Raw genomic sequence first — 14,469 nt, 5'->3', positions numbered from 1 at the left:
TCGTCCGTTCCCGCCTACTCACGTTTCAGAAGGCGGGACATCCGCTGGTGCCTTCGTGTCCAGCGCGTTTCCGGCAAAGCCCAATAGCGTGCCGTGTGTGTCTGTTAAACGGGCAGTTTTTATTTTACATATAATTCATTCACGGGATGCGGGTGTCGCTGGCAGGGCTGGTGTTTATCGTTCTGCACCGTTAGTGCAGTCTCAATCAATGGGTCGGAATCACGAACAAAAACAAAGTTGCTGGAAAAGCTCAGCAGGTCTGGTAGCATCTGTGAAGGAAAAAGTGTTAACATTTTGGGTCTGGTGATCCTTCCTCGGGGTGGGGTAGGAATCAGAAAGCTTCTCGATCCGATCCGCAGTCAGGCAGGGTTGCCCACTCTGTACTGTCTTGGTGTGTTGTATTGAGTCCATCTGGAAGAATACAAGCCTGAGTGGGGTGACTACTTCCAGGCAGCGGAGGCCTGCAGGTCAAACCCTCCCTGTACATGGCAACATTGCTGTTTTCCACTCTGATCCGCTCATGTGCAGGCTCATGAGCATCTGTGATAACAAAGTGTGGAATTGGATGAACACAGCAGGCCCAGCAGCATCTCAGGAGCGCAAAAGCTGACGTTTCGGACCTAGACTCTTCATCAGAAAAGCTTTTCTGATGAAGGGTCTCTGTCTGAAACATCAGCTTTTGTGCTCCTAAGATGCTGCTGGGCCTGCTGTGTTCATCCAGCTCCACATTTTGTTATCTCGGATTCTCCAGCATCTGCATTTCCCATTATCTCATGAGCATCTGTGACCAGTTGGAATTGGCCTCGGGTATTAAGCTAAGTTGAGGCAAGAGTGAGGCCATGTTCTTTGGAAACGGGGCAAACAGATCCTTTTTCCACTTCACCATCAGGACAGAATACCTGAAGGTGCTGAGTATATGGTTCAGAGGGACCAGGGTGCAGACAAAATTCTGGGAAGAGTGCGTTGTCAAGGTGAGGCAGAAACTGGGCTAATGGGAGCACTACTCCCTCTCCATTGTTGGTTAAAAACCAGGTTGTCAGATGTGAGGTACTGTCCATGTTACAGCAGTTGGTGCAGGCCTGGCCCATTCTCCAAACTTGTAGCCTTAGCGGTCACCTGAACCATCTTCCATTTCATCTGGAGGTCAAAGATGTACCAAGTCTGCAGGGACTTCATGTTCAAAACTCTGGATAAGGGGAGGAAGGACTTACCCTCATCCTGATGGCCACCTTTGCGTGTGGCTGCATCAAGCTGTGCATAGACTCTTGGTGTGCAAACACCAAGTGGTCACTATGTTATGAGGTTCTATCTGTCCCTGGTGTTGCAAAGGATGGGTCTGGCCTCAGTTCTGCAGAGTACTCCAAGTCATTGGACCTTTCGTATCACCTGTCCCTCTTGGAAGAATTTGCAAAGAAAAATACCTTTGACCCCAAGTCCACCAGGCATTGGTCAGCACATAGCATCCTTGAGGACAGGGTAGATCCTGTTGCATAGTTCCCTGAGCAGACTGCCAAAGACAAAGGAAAAATTACTGCAGAAACTCAGCAGGTTTAGCAGCATCTGTGGCAAAAGAAACAGTCAACATTTTTGAGTCCAGTGACCCTTTCGAACTTCCTCATATCTTATGTCTCCTTCCTTCAGCTCTTACCATCCCCCATCCCATTCTTACAAAAGGGTCATGGCAATTTTCACTTCTTGAAATAGGTCTCAGTAGGAAATTATTTTGGAAGCACTTTGTGACAGTAGAGGCCATGGATTTGGAAGGTGGGAGAGAGGGATGAATGACAATGTTACTGTGAAAGGACTATGTCATACACTTGGTCCATACCAACTTAAAAATTGTGCAAATTAAATTGAATGAAATTATTACGTGAAGAATGACTGGCCTTTATATATAGCTTTTAATGTAATAAAATATCCCCGTGAGTAATCGACAAAATTTGACACTGAGCCACATAATGAAATATTTGGTAAGATGACCAAAAGGTGAGTCAAAGAGGTTAGTTTTAAGGAACATCTTAAAAGAAGAAAGCAAAGAGGAGAGAGAGAGTGATGGAGAGGTTTAGGGAGGAAGATCCTGATCTCAAGGTCCAGACAACTGAATGCATAGCCACTCTTGATAGAGCAATAGAAATCTTGGGTGTGGGGTTTGCAACAATTGGAGAACCACAAAGATCTCACAGGATTGAAGGAGATTAGAGATAGTAGGCAAGACTGTCAGGGAATGTTTAAAAAAAATTTCAAAGGCACCAAAATGCTCCTTGATGTATGGTAAGCATTGATATTAATGACTGGGAAGAGCTGAACAAGTTGTTCAAAATGGCGGCAACTTGTCAATCAAGCTGTGCCATAGTTCGCATCTGACTGCTGTAATGAAAGGGCAGAGTGGCAGGAGAGAAAGGAAACTGCACTCCGGATCTCACCACCTTGAGGATCATCCTTTCCCACGTGTTCAGTGATATGTGGTTTGAGAACTGACCTTCATAATCCCATGAAGACACATGGCTGAAACCTGCAACCCTGAATAGACATCACCCTCCAGCTGAAGGGCAGCTGATGATGATATAGCATCAAATGGAATCCATCAGTGATGTAAGACCTGAAACATGCCATTTGGCATCATGTGGTTCCTCTGAACTGAAACAGAGGCCTCGAGAGGGAGAAGAGATGTGAGTCTTTGTAGACCTATAACATAAATATGATATCTAGAGCATTATGGAGATTATTTGCAGGTTTCGATTAATTAGGACAGGAGTAGACCATTCAGCCCCTCTTGACATGTCCACCATTCAATAATATCATGGCTGATCTGATTGTGGCCTCAAAGATAATGGGAACTGCAGATGCTGGAGAATCCAAGATAACAAAGTGTGAAGCTGGATGAACACAGCAGGCCCAGCAGCATCTCAGGAGCACAAAAGCTGACGTTTCAGGCCTAGACCCTTCATCAGAGCTGATCTGATTGTGGCCTCAACTCCATTTTCCTGCCTGTCCCTGACGACCTCTGACTCCCTTGTTCGTCAAGTTACCTGTTAGTTATTATGTCCCTACATTTTATTTCACCACACATTGCAATATAAGAATCAACTGTTATTGAGTTTTTCCCTCTAGATAACCTAGTCATTTAATTAATTGCTATTTGCAGGAACTTGCTATGTGCAAATTGGCTGCCACATTTTCTACATGACAACAGTGACCACGCTTCAAAGTACTCCATTAGCTGTCAGGCACTTTGGAATGTCTTGAGGTTACGATAGGTGTTCTATAAATGTAAGTTCTTTCTTTCTTTGCTTGGATGTCATAGTGAACTGTAATGGGCAGTAGTGTCATTGTCAACTAAAATAAGAAAAGATTATTTTATAGATTAAATTCAGCTAACGTTTGATATCCAGAGGTGAGACAGATATTTAAGTTATTTTTGAGATTAAAATAGCATTTTGGGAAAAGTTCAAAGCAAAGGTTTAAAGTTTCAGATGTTCTTCAATGCCCAATCTATTATTGTCGGGACATGTGGAATGAAATTTCTTCCCAAGAACCAATTTTATTCTCATAAACAAAATAGAACTAAAATCAGAGACAAGGTGAGGATTAGAAACTTTCTCACTGAAAACAAAACTGATAAGACAGCAACTTCTCAAAATACAATTAAATGATTTGTTTAGCAAGGGGAATTTTTAAAAATTGTAAAAGCAGATAGTTTAATATTCTGTGTGGAGCTGTGACATAGTTGAGAGGTTGGTGTGAGTCCATAACCTCAGAATGTAAAGCTTGCTTCTATCTGGTATGTTAGTTGAACTCCTTATGATGTGTTCCTGTGAATAACTCACTCCTACACAACTGTAAACTGGGTTCTATTTCTATCTATAAGTGATTTGCAGTGTTGGAAAAGTTACCTTAGCCTGTTAAATTGCCCTATGATCTTTCTACATTATGACCTGCCTGTACTGCATGCAAAACAAAACTTTTCACTGTAACTAGATACACATGGCAATAATGAATCAAATCAAGTCAAACCAGTGCTAGGAGGTAAGCTTGAAATTTGGGAACCTGGATGAGGAGGAGAGGAGATCTGGGCCAAAGGTGATTTTGGGGTGAATGATGAGAGGGAGTTTGAAAAGTGGAATGAATCAAATTAGCCTGTCTTCCCAAAAGATTGTAGTTGAAGCCCAGTTTTATGTCACCTGTGTTTGCTCAGGCTGGTTATATTTTCCTACCTAATTGAACGCAAGCTGGAAATAGCTACATTATATTAAAATAACATCATATAAAATATGAGCGTTGGTACCAGGTGTAATCTTTAGCTGAAGACAGATTAGAGTAGTGGAGTTAAAAGTATCAGGGCAGTCCTCATTTTAAACACACACATTGTCTTCATGATTTCATATACTTTCAATCAATAAACAAATCAATCAAACACTATAAATTCCCATATCTACATTTCAAATAAAAATTGTCAGCATAAACAAATTGTATAAAACATTTGAATATTTTATTATTTTCGAATTGCATTAATTTCAATTTCTCTGCTATTTCTGTAGGATTTTGGCTGATCCGACATTCCTCAAATCCACCTTTTTGCCCTTTCCCAGTAAACCTTGATTTCGTGGTTGATCAAGAATATATCAATCTCAGCCTTAAATATACACAAGGATTCTGCCCTCACAGCTCTCTGTAGCAAGGAGTTCCAAAGATTCTCAATCCTCTGAGTGAAGAAATTCCTCCTCATCTCAGTCTTAAATTGCTCCTTTATTCTGAGACTATGGCTTCTAGCCCTAGACTCTCCCATGAGTAGAAACATCCTTTCAGCATTTACCCTGTCAAGCACCTTAAGAATCCTATATATTTCAATTAGATCACCTCTCAGTTTTCCAGTTAGTAGAATCCCAAACTATTTAGCCTTTGCTTATAAAACAATAATCCCCATACCAGGGAGTCGTTCTAGTGAATCGTCTGTGTTTGTTTCAAATCTCCAACATTCACAATATTTTGCTTTATTTACAGAAGTAAAGTTGTCTTGCTGCAATTTTGTAGCATTTCAATGGGACTGCACCTGAGTATTTTGTACAGTTTTGGTTCCCTTATCTTGGGAAGGATGCATTTAATGTAGAGGGAGTGAAATGATGGTTAGTCCTTGGTATGGTGGGATTGAGGTGGATGTGGATAAGATGTTTTTGTCCTAGCTGGAGAATGGGAACGTGTGGGCTAGAAGCAGGAGACATTGTCTTAGGAAAAGGGGTTGGCTATTTTGAAAGATTTAGATGCACAGAGTGTCTTAGAGTCGTAGAGTTATAGAAATGTACAGCACAGAACCAGACCCTTTGGTCAAACTCGTCCATGCCAACTAGATATTCTAAATTAATCTAGTCCCATTTGCCAGCATTTGGCCCATACCCATCTAAACCTTTCCCATTCATATACCTATCCAGTTCCCTTTTAAATGTTGTCATTGTACCAGCCTCTTCCACTTCCCCTGGCAGTTCATTCCGTACACGCACCACCCTCTGTGTGAAAATGTTACTCCCTCAGGTCCCTTTTAAATCTTTCCCCTCTCACCTTAAGCCTATGCCCCTCTAGTTTTGGACTCCCCTACCCTGGGGAAAAGACCTTGGCTACTCTCCCAATCCATGCCCCTCATGATTTTATATACCTCTATAAGGTCACCCCTCAGTCTCCAATACTCCAGAGAAAATAGCCCCAGCCTATTCAGCCTTTCCCTGTAGCTTAAACCCTCCAACCTTTTCAACATCCTTGTAAATGTTTTCTGCACCCTTGCAAGTTTAATAACATCTTTCCTATAGTAAGGAAACCAGAATCGTACACAATATCTAAAAGTGGCCTCACCAATGTCCTGTACAGCCGCAGCATGACCTCCCAACTCCTATACTCAATGATAATGGGAACTGCAGATGCTCGGACGTAAAAAAGTGTGGAGCTGGATGAACACAGCAAGGCGAGCAGCATCTTAGGAGCACAAAAGCTGACGTTTCAGGCCTAGACCCTTTCTGATGAAGGGTCTGGGCCTGAAACGTCAGCTTTTGTGCTCCTAAGATGCTGCTTGGCCTGCTGTGTTCATCCAGCTCCACACTTTGTTATCCTCTATACTCAATGCACTGACCATTAAAGGCAAGCATAACAAATGCCTTCTTCACTACCCTGTCTACTTGCGACTCCACTTTCAAGGAAATACAAAGCTGCACCCCTCTCTCCCTATTTATTTCAGAACCCTCCTCCCCTCCCCCATTTCTGATGAAGGGTCTAGGCCCGAAACATCAGCTTTCCTGCTCCCCTGATGCTGCTTAGCCTGCTGTGTTCATCCAGCTCCACACTTTGTTATCTCGGATTCTCCAGCATCTGCAGTTCCAATTATCCCCAAGGTACCTTTGTTCAGCAACGCTCCCAGGACCTTACCATTAAGTGTACAGGCTCCGCCCTGATTTTCCTTTCCAAAATGCAGCACCTTACATTCATTTAAATTAAACTCCATCTGCCACTCCTCGGCCCATCTGATCAAGGTCCTGTTGTACCTGTTTCACTACACCACCAATTTTGGTGTCATCTGCAAATTTACTAACTATACCTCTGATATTTACAACCACATTGTTTATATAGATGACTAAAAGCAGTGGACCCAGAACTGATCCCTGCGGCACACCACTGGTCACAGGCCTCCAGTACAAAATGCAGCCCTTCACCATCACCCTCTGTCCATGTCAACCTGCTTCTGTTGTGGAGAATCACCAGGAGACATAGAGAATTCTTCAAGAAGTTAAACTTTTATTTGCAAACAAAAGCTGTGACAATCAGAAAATGGCTTCCCGATTGCCCCTGACCTTCGGGGCTTGTTATTTTTTATACCTTTTTAGTTGCGATGCTTTTCTGAGGTTATCAGCATGACCAATTATGTTGGCTCGTGTTATCTCTCTAAAGCTATTCGTCTTCAGAATCACTTTCTGCTACAGTGGTTCTCTACTTTCTGCCACAGTGGTTTTCTACTTTTTAGACTTAACTAATTCCATCCTGATTATCTCCTGCCACAATGGTCTTTTATTTTAAACTTAACCTATTAGATTATGATTATTTTCTGCCACAATGGTCTTCTACTTCAGACTTAACCTATTGCATTATGCCATCATGGTTTTTAACATTTGTTTACATGTCACGTGATTTGACTAACCTAATCATATTATGCTACCATTGTTTTCTATTTGTACGATTCGATGTATCATTCTGTATGTATCATTCTGTGTATCACTTCATTTTCTATTATTTTATTACCTTGTATTTTCCTTATATTTCCCCCCTTTGAGACCTACTGGTCTCACTTAGAGAAATAAGACAGTAAGGCTAGACCCATAATGATCAATGGGGACGTTGCAGCCTGAAAGTGGTCAGAAATAATTTCAGGGTCTAATTCTTAAGGGGTTCTTCCTCTGTTCCTGGAGTCACTGGGCCAATAACCTGTCCTTCAATACCCAGAACATGTAAAAAGACCCAAGGACCCTTACAATCTAAACTCGCGCATTTCATAAAAATAGCTCAGGCACCTTCGCCCAGACAAACCTTCTGCACCTTAGCGGATGTCAGATCATAGAGCGGTGGAACTCTGTCGGAAGAGGGAGATTGTCCGGAGGTCGTCGGAACAACCAGGAGCTGCCGTGCAGTGAGACGCACTAAAAGAGACTTAATAAGAGGTAGAGCACAGCAAAATACAAATGTGACAACAAGCAACACGATACCTGTAATAATTCCAATCTTGGCGAACCAAGCCCCCCTATTCTCCCAATACGCTATCCAACCAATCAAAAACCTGATGGCCAAAACCTGAGTTGTCCTTAAGCTCCTTCCTTAGTTTCTTCAGCTTTTCCATCACCGTAGTAAATGACCCCCCCCCCCCCGCCCCCGGGCTAGTATTGTTAGGTAAGAAGGTGCAACAGTGTTCCCCAAACATTACACAAACTCCTCCTTTCTCGGCTAACATCCAGTCCAGAACCTGCCTGTTTTGCCATGTCATTTTGGTAGTTGCATCCAATTGCTCCCCCAAGACTGAGAGGGCATCATTAGCGTAGTTAATCTTTGTTGGTTGTAATAAATGTAATTAATCCATTCGGCACTCTTGCTAACCCCTATAACCGGGATAAGAGACTCCCACCCTGCAGCAATTTCGTTTTGGACCTTGAACTCGTCGGGGATGCCCCTTGGATGACCTATGCTATCAATTCGTACTGTTGGATCAGCGACGTACTGTCGTTTAGGGCAGTGTGAAGCTGGTTGCGATAGAGTGTTAAGCTGAGTTCATGGTGATACAACAGTTTCATGAAGGAGCATTACACGAGTGCAGGCACCATTCCAGTCAGAGGGAAGTATCGGCGCAACCCCCCTTTCCAGCCACATAGCCACCAGGTATCTGCTAATGGTATGTGTTGAGAATTCAGGACAGCAGCAAAGGTTGCATCAACCTCAATGTCAAGCGTGTTTCCACAAAGGCCTTCAAAGTGGCCTACTGGCACAGAGCCATTTCATTTGAAACATTCAAAGCACAAACCTTCATGCACCACAAAAGTAGTCATGGGGAATGTATGGTTAGTTTTACTGGTCGACCACGGAGTACTGTAACCACGCCACCATTGGAGGTGCTGCCTCCCCAAGTCATCTTGCTGATAGAATGTGGAAGCCTGGAGGAGGAGGCACCAGAAAGGGCAGTGGGGTTGCCTACATGATGATGAATCATCAGGGTCAAATGGTCGGCTAGGCTGTCGTTGCCGCCATGGAGTGCAGGTAGATGAGTTATAAGGCATAGGAACAACGAAATTTGATGGTTTTGCCTTAGCACACAGGAAGCAGCCCTGCCTGGTCAATGTCACTGCCGTATAATTCGCCCGTTGGTACCAGTAATTGTTAGGTGCGTGCCCATGCTAGAAAGGTGGGCTCCGCAGTCCTTACTTCTCTATGCCTTTTGGCCTGCACAGTATTGGTACTATTAGGCCAGGTCTGCCAGGTTGATGGTTTCTGTGTCTGCACATGGGTAGGAAGGCCTGGCACTGGGGAGCGGGGCAACAGTGGTCCCCCCATCCTTTCCCTGGCCACACAACCAGGAGAAGGACTACCTGCCACAGACCCATCACTAATAGTCCCGAAGTCATCAGTGTCCCCGAAAATCTCACTTACCAACTGTTCAAAGTCCTGCCGAGGAGTACTGACTTCCTGCGCGTCCTGCCCACTCTCAGCAGCCTCTTCCTCACCCACACTCCCCTCAGCTCCGGAGTCAGTCTGCGCCTGTGGGACAGCTTTGGTGCAATGGCTGAGGTGGTACCACGTGTGTTGTCCTTCCACTTGAATGGCTGTGGGCGACGCCTTGGTTACTGCGAAGGGTCCCTCTCTCCTTGGCTCGTTCCATTTTCTCTGGAAGACCCCCACATACACCTGATCCCCAGGTTTAATAGGTCCCTCCTCTCTGTCAGGCACCGGATCCTTTTGTTTTTCCTGTGTGTGGATAGACTCATGTATCATAGTTAGTTGCTGCAGATCCTGCTTCAGTTCCAGCTCCAATTGTTCCAAGCTGGGTCCTTCATACGGACCCCTCCACTTGGGCACTGGCATGGCTCTACCGGTAAGCATTTCATGCGGCGTCAAATTTGTCATGCGTTTAGTCTGCATGCGGTAACTCATTAGTGCCAGTGGCAGCGCATCGACCCAATTAAGGTTGGTGCTTGCGCAAATTTTATTCAGTTTGGCTTTTAAGGTTCCGTTAGTCCTTTCTACCATGCCCTGTGATTGGGGATGGTACACACATCCAAACCTTTGCTTGATTCTCAAGGTCTGCAGCACCAACTTAACCACTTTTTGAATAAAGGCAGACCCATTGTCTGAACTGATTTCTGATGGTATGCCAAACCTTGGAATAACTTCAATTGTTAGAAATTTCACTACTGTTCCTGCTCCTGAGTTCTTGGACGGAGTTGCCTCTACCCATCTACTAAACCTATCAATCACCACTAAAATATATCTTTTTCCTCTCACTGTCTTTATCATGTCCACGTAGTCAATCACCAAATGCTTAAATGGACCGTCGGGTACTGGTATGTGTCCTATAGGGGTTGTTATTCCCTTTCTAATGTTGTATTGAGCGCAAACCTTGCATTGTGACAATATGTAATCCACTGAAGCCTGCAACTAAGGTGACCAGAATCCGTCCTTTTTTTATCTTGCTCATCACTTCCCCTCTGGCACAGTGTCTAGCCCATGCGCCTCTGAAATAAGGGTCGTCAACAAAGGGGTGGGTGCTGCCCATAAATCTTCATCTGTGGTCCACAAGCCGTCTTGGTTTTGCTTGGCCCCCCCTTTGTTTCCACAGTGTTTGCTCTGGATGCGAGTTTGCTCGCTGAGCTGGAAGGTTAGTTTTCAGACGTTTTGTCACCATTCTAGGTAACATCATCAGTGAGCCTCCGACGAAGCGCCGGTGTCTTTCTATTTATTTGCTCTGCTAAGGTTGCCCTACTTTGGATCTCAATGACGTTTGCTATTGCAGGCTCTGGATTTAAACACATCTGGGGCACAATGACAGCTGAGGTGCACCCAGAGGCTATTTTAGCCGCTTCATCTGCCGCCTGATTACCCTTTATTACCATATCACTCCCTTTTCTGTGAGCCTGGCATTAATGATAGCTAGTGCTTTTGGCTTCATCATCGTGGTTGTCAATTCTACAATCTGCTGGCAATGTTGTATAGGGTCTCCGTTGCTCTTCCTAAAGCCTCTTTGCTTCCACACTGCCCCAAACAGGTGACATACCCTCTGGGTATAGGCCGAATCAATGTAGATATCTGCTTTCTCACCTTCCATCAACTCACATGCTGCTGTTAATGCCTTAATCTCAGCCAGTTGTGCTGAACAAGGTTGTGGGAAGGTCACCAGTTTGATTGTCCTAAACTGGGACTGTTCTTGTAGCACAACGGAAAATCCTGTATGATTCCCATCATAATCCCTATAGCATGAGCCATCTACAAATAGGACCTTTTTATCTTCATCAGGCAGCGGCTCAGATTGTAAATCAGCCCTCAATTTAGCAAATGTAGTTACTTGCCTTACACAATCATGGGGCTTTCCCTCATGTTCTAGTGGAACGTAGTCTGCTATATTCCTTGTAGTGCATCTTTGTATAGTTATGTATGGAAATATCAGTAACATCCGATGTGCAATGATCCTGTCAGGTGTCAATACAAATTGTCCTTTTTCTAACAATGCTGCTACCTTATGGTGTGTATGCAGGACAATAGGGTAGCCCATCGTCACAGAGGATGCATTTTCATATGCAAAATGTGCAGCTGCTAGCCCCTGATAGCATGGTGGATATCCCTGAACCAGTTCGTCTAGTCGGGTGCTATAAGATGCAATAGGTTGCTTAGATCCCCCTCCGCCTGTCTCCTGTGTAAGTACTGCAGCAGCATATCCTTCCTGTCTGTTGGACATGAAAATGTGGAGAGGCTTCTCATAATTAGGTAGGGCTAATGCTGGAGCCGACTACAATGCTTGTTTAAGGGTGTTAAAGGCTGTCGCAGCTTTCTCATTCCACCGCAGGACATTCCTCAAGTGTGAATGTCCAGCCTCCTTCATTATTTTCCTCAGGGGCACCGTAATTTCGGCATATTCCCCAATCCAATCTGAACTAAATCCTGCCATCCCCAAAAATGTCATCATCTGTCCTATTGTCTCAGGTCTGGGGGCTTTAGCAATTGCCTCGATCTGATTTGGTGCAATCATCTTAGTCCCTTTAGAAATCAGTCTACCCAAGTATTCAACGTGCTGTTTACAAAATTGTAGTTTCTTCCTGGACACCTTGTGACCTCCATATGCTAGTTTCTCTAGGAGGAAAAGGGTGTCTCGCTCACATTGTTCCTGACTTTCTGAGCTGACTAATAAATTATCAACATACTGAGTTAGCGTACTTTCCAACAACATGCCCTCTAAATCTGACTACAAAACTTGGTTAAATACATGTGGTGAATGCTTAAACCCCTGCGGCATTCTAAGTGGACTGCTGACCCCTGTACGTAAAAACAAACAAATACTAGCAATGCTTGGCTAGTGGAATGCTGAAGAAAGCAGAACATAAATCAATGACTGAAAACCAGGCTGCCTGTGGAGGCACATTAGTCAGCAGTATATGCGGATTTGGAATCACTGTTGGCCAATTCTCCACCACCTCATTTACTGCTCTTAAATCATGCACAAGTCTCCATTTGGATCCATCTGCTTTTAAGACTGGCGACAATGGTGTATTACAGGGACTATTCGTTTCCCTAAGCACCCCTACTTCCAGCAATCCCTGTATCATCGCTGCTTCTGTTGTGGAGAATCACCAGGGGATGTAGACAATTCTTCAAGAAGTTAAACTTTTATTTGCAAACAAAAGCTGTGACAATCAGAAAATGGCTTCCCGATCGCCCCCGACCTTCAGGGCTTGTTATTTTTTATACCTTTTTAGTTGCGATGCTTTGCTGAGGTTATCGGCATGACCAATTATATTAGCTCGTGTTATCTCTCTGAAGCTGTGCAGCAGACCAATTGTGTTAGCTCGTGTTATTTCTCTAAAGCTGTTCGTCTTCAGAATCACTTTCTGCCACAGTGGCTTTCTACTTTTTAGACTTAACTAATTCCATCCTGATTATCTCCTGCCACAATGGTCTTTTATTTTAAACTTAACCTATTAGATTATGATTATTTTCTGCCATAATGGTCTTCTACTTCAGACTTAACCTATTGCATTATGCCATCATGGTTTTTAACATTTGTTTACATGTCACGTGATTTGACTAACCTAATCATATTATGCTACCATTGTTTTCTATTTGTACGATTCGATGTATCACTTCATTTGCTATTATCTTATTACCTTTTATTTTCCATACTTCCTAGCCAATTTTGTATCCAAATAGCTAGTTCTCCCTCTATTCCGTGTGATCTAACCTTGTTAACCAGTCTATCATGTGGAACCTTGTTGGAATGCCTTACTGAAGTCCATATAGATCTCATCCACTGCTCTGCCCTCATTAATCCTTTCTGTCACTTTTTCAAAAGACTTTTTCAAAAGACTCACTCAAGTTATTGAGACACAATTTTTCATGCACAAAGCCCTGTTGGCTAACCTAATCAATCCTTGCCTTTCCAAATACGAGTAAATTCTGTCCCTCAGAATCCCCTTCAACAACTTGCCCACAACTAGATGTCCGGCTCACTGATCTGTAGTTCCCTGCCTTTTCCTTACCACCTTTCTTCAATAATGTTGCCACGTTAGCCATCATCCAGTCTTCTGGCAACTTACAAATGGCTATCAATGATACAAGTATCTCAGCAAGGGGCCCAGCAATCCCCTAGCTTCCCGCAAAATTGTAGGCTACAAGTGATCCAGTCCCGGGGAAGGCCTTTCCCTTATCACCCTGTGCTTGCTATCTGACATTCGTTCCCAAACAAGCAACATCTTCACTTTAACATTTAATCCATATGTGCAAATCCCTCATGGCATTGCTCCTCTTAATCCTATAATCTCCACCAGCACCACCCTCCTCTAATTCTGCTTCTTGTGTTTTCCCAATAAAAATATTTTATTGTTGACAACCATACTTTAAGCTTCTTAGGCTGTATGCTCTGGGATTCTATCCCAAGATCAATCTGCCTCGCTTTCCTCCTTTGAGACACTCCTTAAAGCCTACTACTTTGATCGAACCTTTGGCTACTTGTCCTAAATGTAAGCTCCTGTCCGGTTTTTATAACGTTCCCATAAAGTGCCTTGAAACATTTCTGTGGTATTATGTAAACAGCTATTTTTAGAGACTTTCTTGTTAAAGCATTGCATCCGAGCTTGTAATACTTGTCAAGTCATTAAGACAAAACATTGTAACTTGCATCATTCTCTTTTCCCTTGTGTGATATTTGTGTGGAAAATCAAATATTAGATCACTGCTCTGCTGAGTGGTCTACAGGTATTGTGGTGGAACTGTCTATCTCCAATGTGAGGTACAAATGGAGACCTACTTCATCAGTGAAATCATGATGTCGAGGTGCTGGTGTTGGACTGGGGTGGACAAAGTCAGAAGTCATACGACACCAGGTCATAGTCCAACAGGTTAATTTGAAAACACAAGCCTTCGGAGCGCGGCCTCTATCGATGTTGAATTGGTGAAATCAGATTGCCAATTTGACTGAAACGAGACAGCGGCCCCGCCCCCGTTAATCATCCTGATGCATGTAAGGGTGGTAGAGTGAGATGTCAATCATAATGACGCTAGCCCCTATTCCCCCTAGAAATAACAAGGTGTGGAGCTGGATGAATGGAGCAGGAAAACTGACGTTTCGGGCCTAGACCCTTTCGAAAATCTATTCCCCTATATCCCCCTGCCTGGCGGGCCATTATGATAGTCGCTCCCCCGGCTGCCTGTGAGTGGGTGCTTAACGAGGGTCCACTGAGACATCAGAGA

At 43.7% G+C, this 14,469-nt stretch overlaps 1 protein-coding gene across 2 annotated transcripts in view; it reads left to right on the top strand.

Moving 5' to 3' along the window:
- The first annotated feature begins 71 nt into the window (after nt 1-71).
- The window catches only part of rnf41 (ring finger protein 41), a 39,208-nt gene continuing 24,810 nt past the window's right edge, over nt 72-14,469 (top strand). For both annotated transcript variants that reach the window (XM_059643427.1, XM_059643426.1), the window contains exons 1-2: nt 72-257; nt 3,146-3,270. The gene's annotated coding sequence lies outside the window, so the exon portion shown is untranslated. The remainder of the gene's footprint in view (nt 258-3,145; nt 3,271-14,469) is intronic.

The sequence above is a fragment of the Stegostoma tigrinum genome, chromosome X (genome assembly GCF_030684315.1).
Source record: "Stegostoma tigrinum isolate sSteTig4 chromosome X, sSteTig4.hap1, whole genome shotgun sequence".
Lineage (NCBI taxonomy): Eukaryota > Metazoa > Chordata > Chondrichthyes > Orectolobiformes > Stegostomatidae > Stegostoma > Stegostoma tigrinum.
The sequence above is the reverse complement of the archived record's forward strand: the minus strand, read 5'-3'. Positions and strand labels throughout refer to the sequence as shown.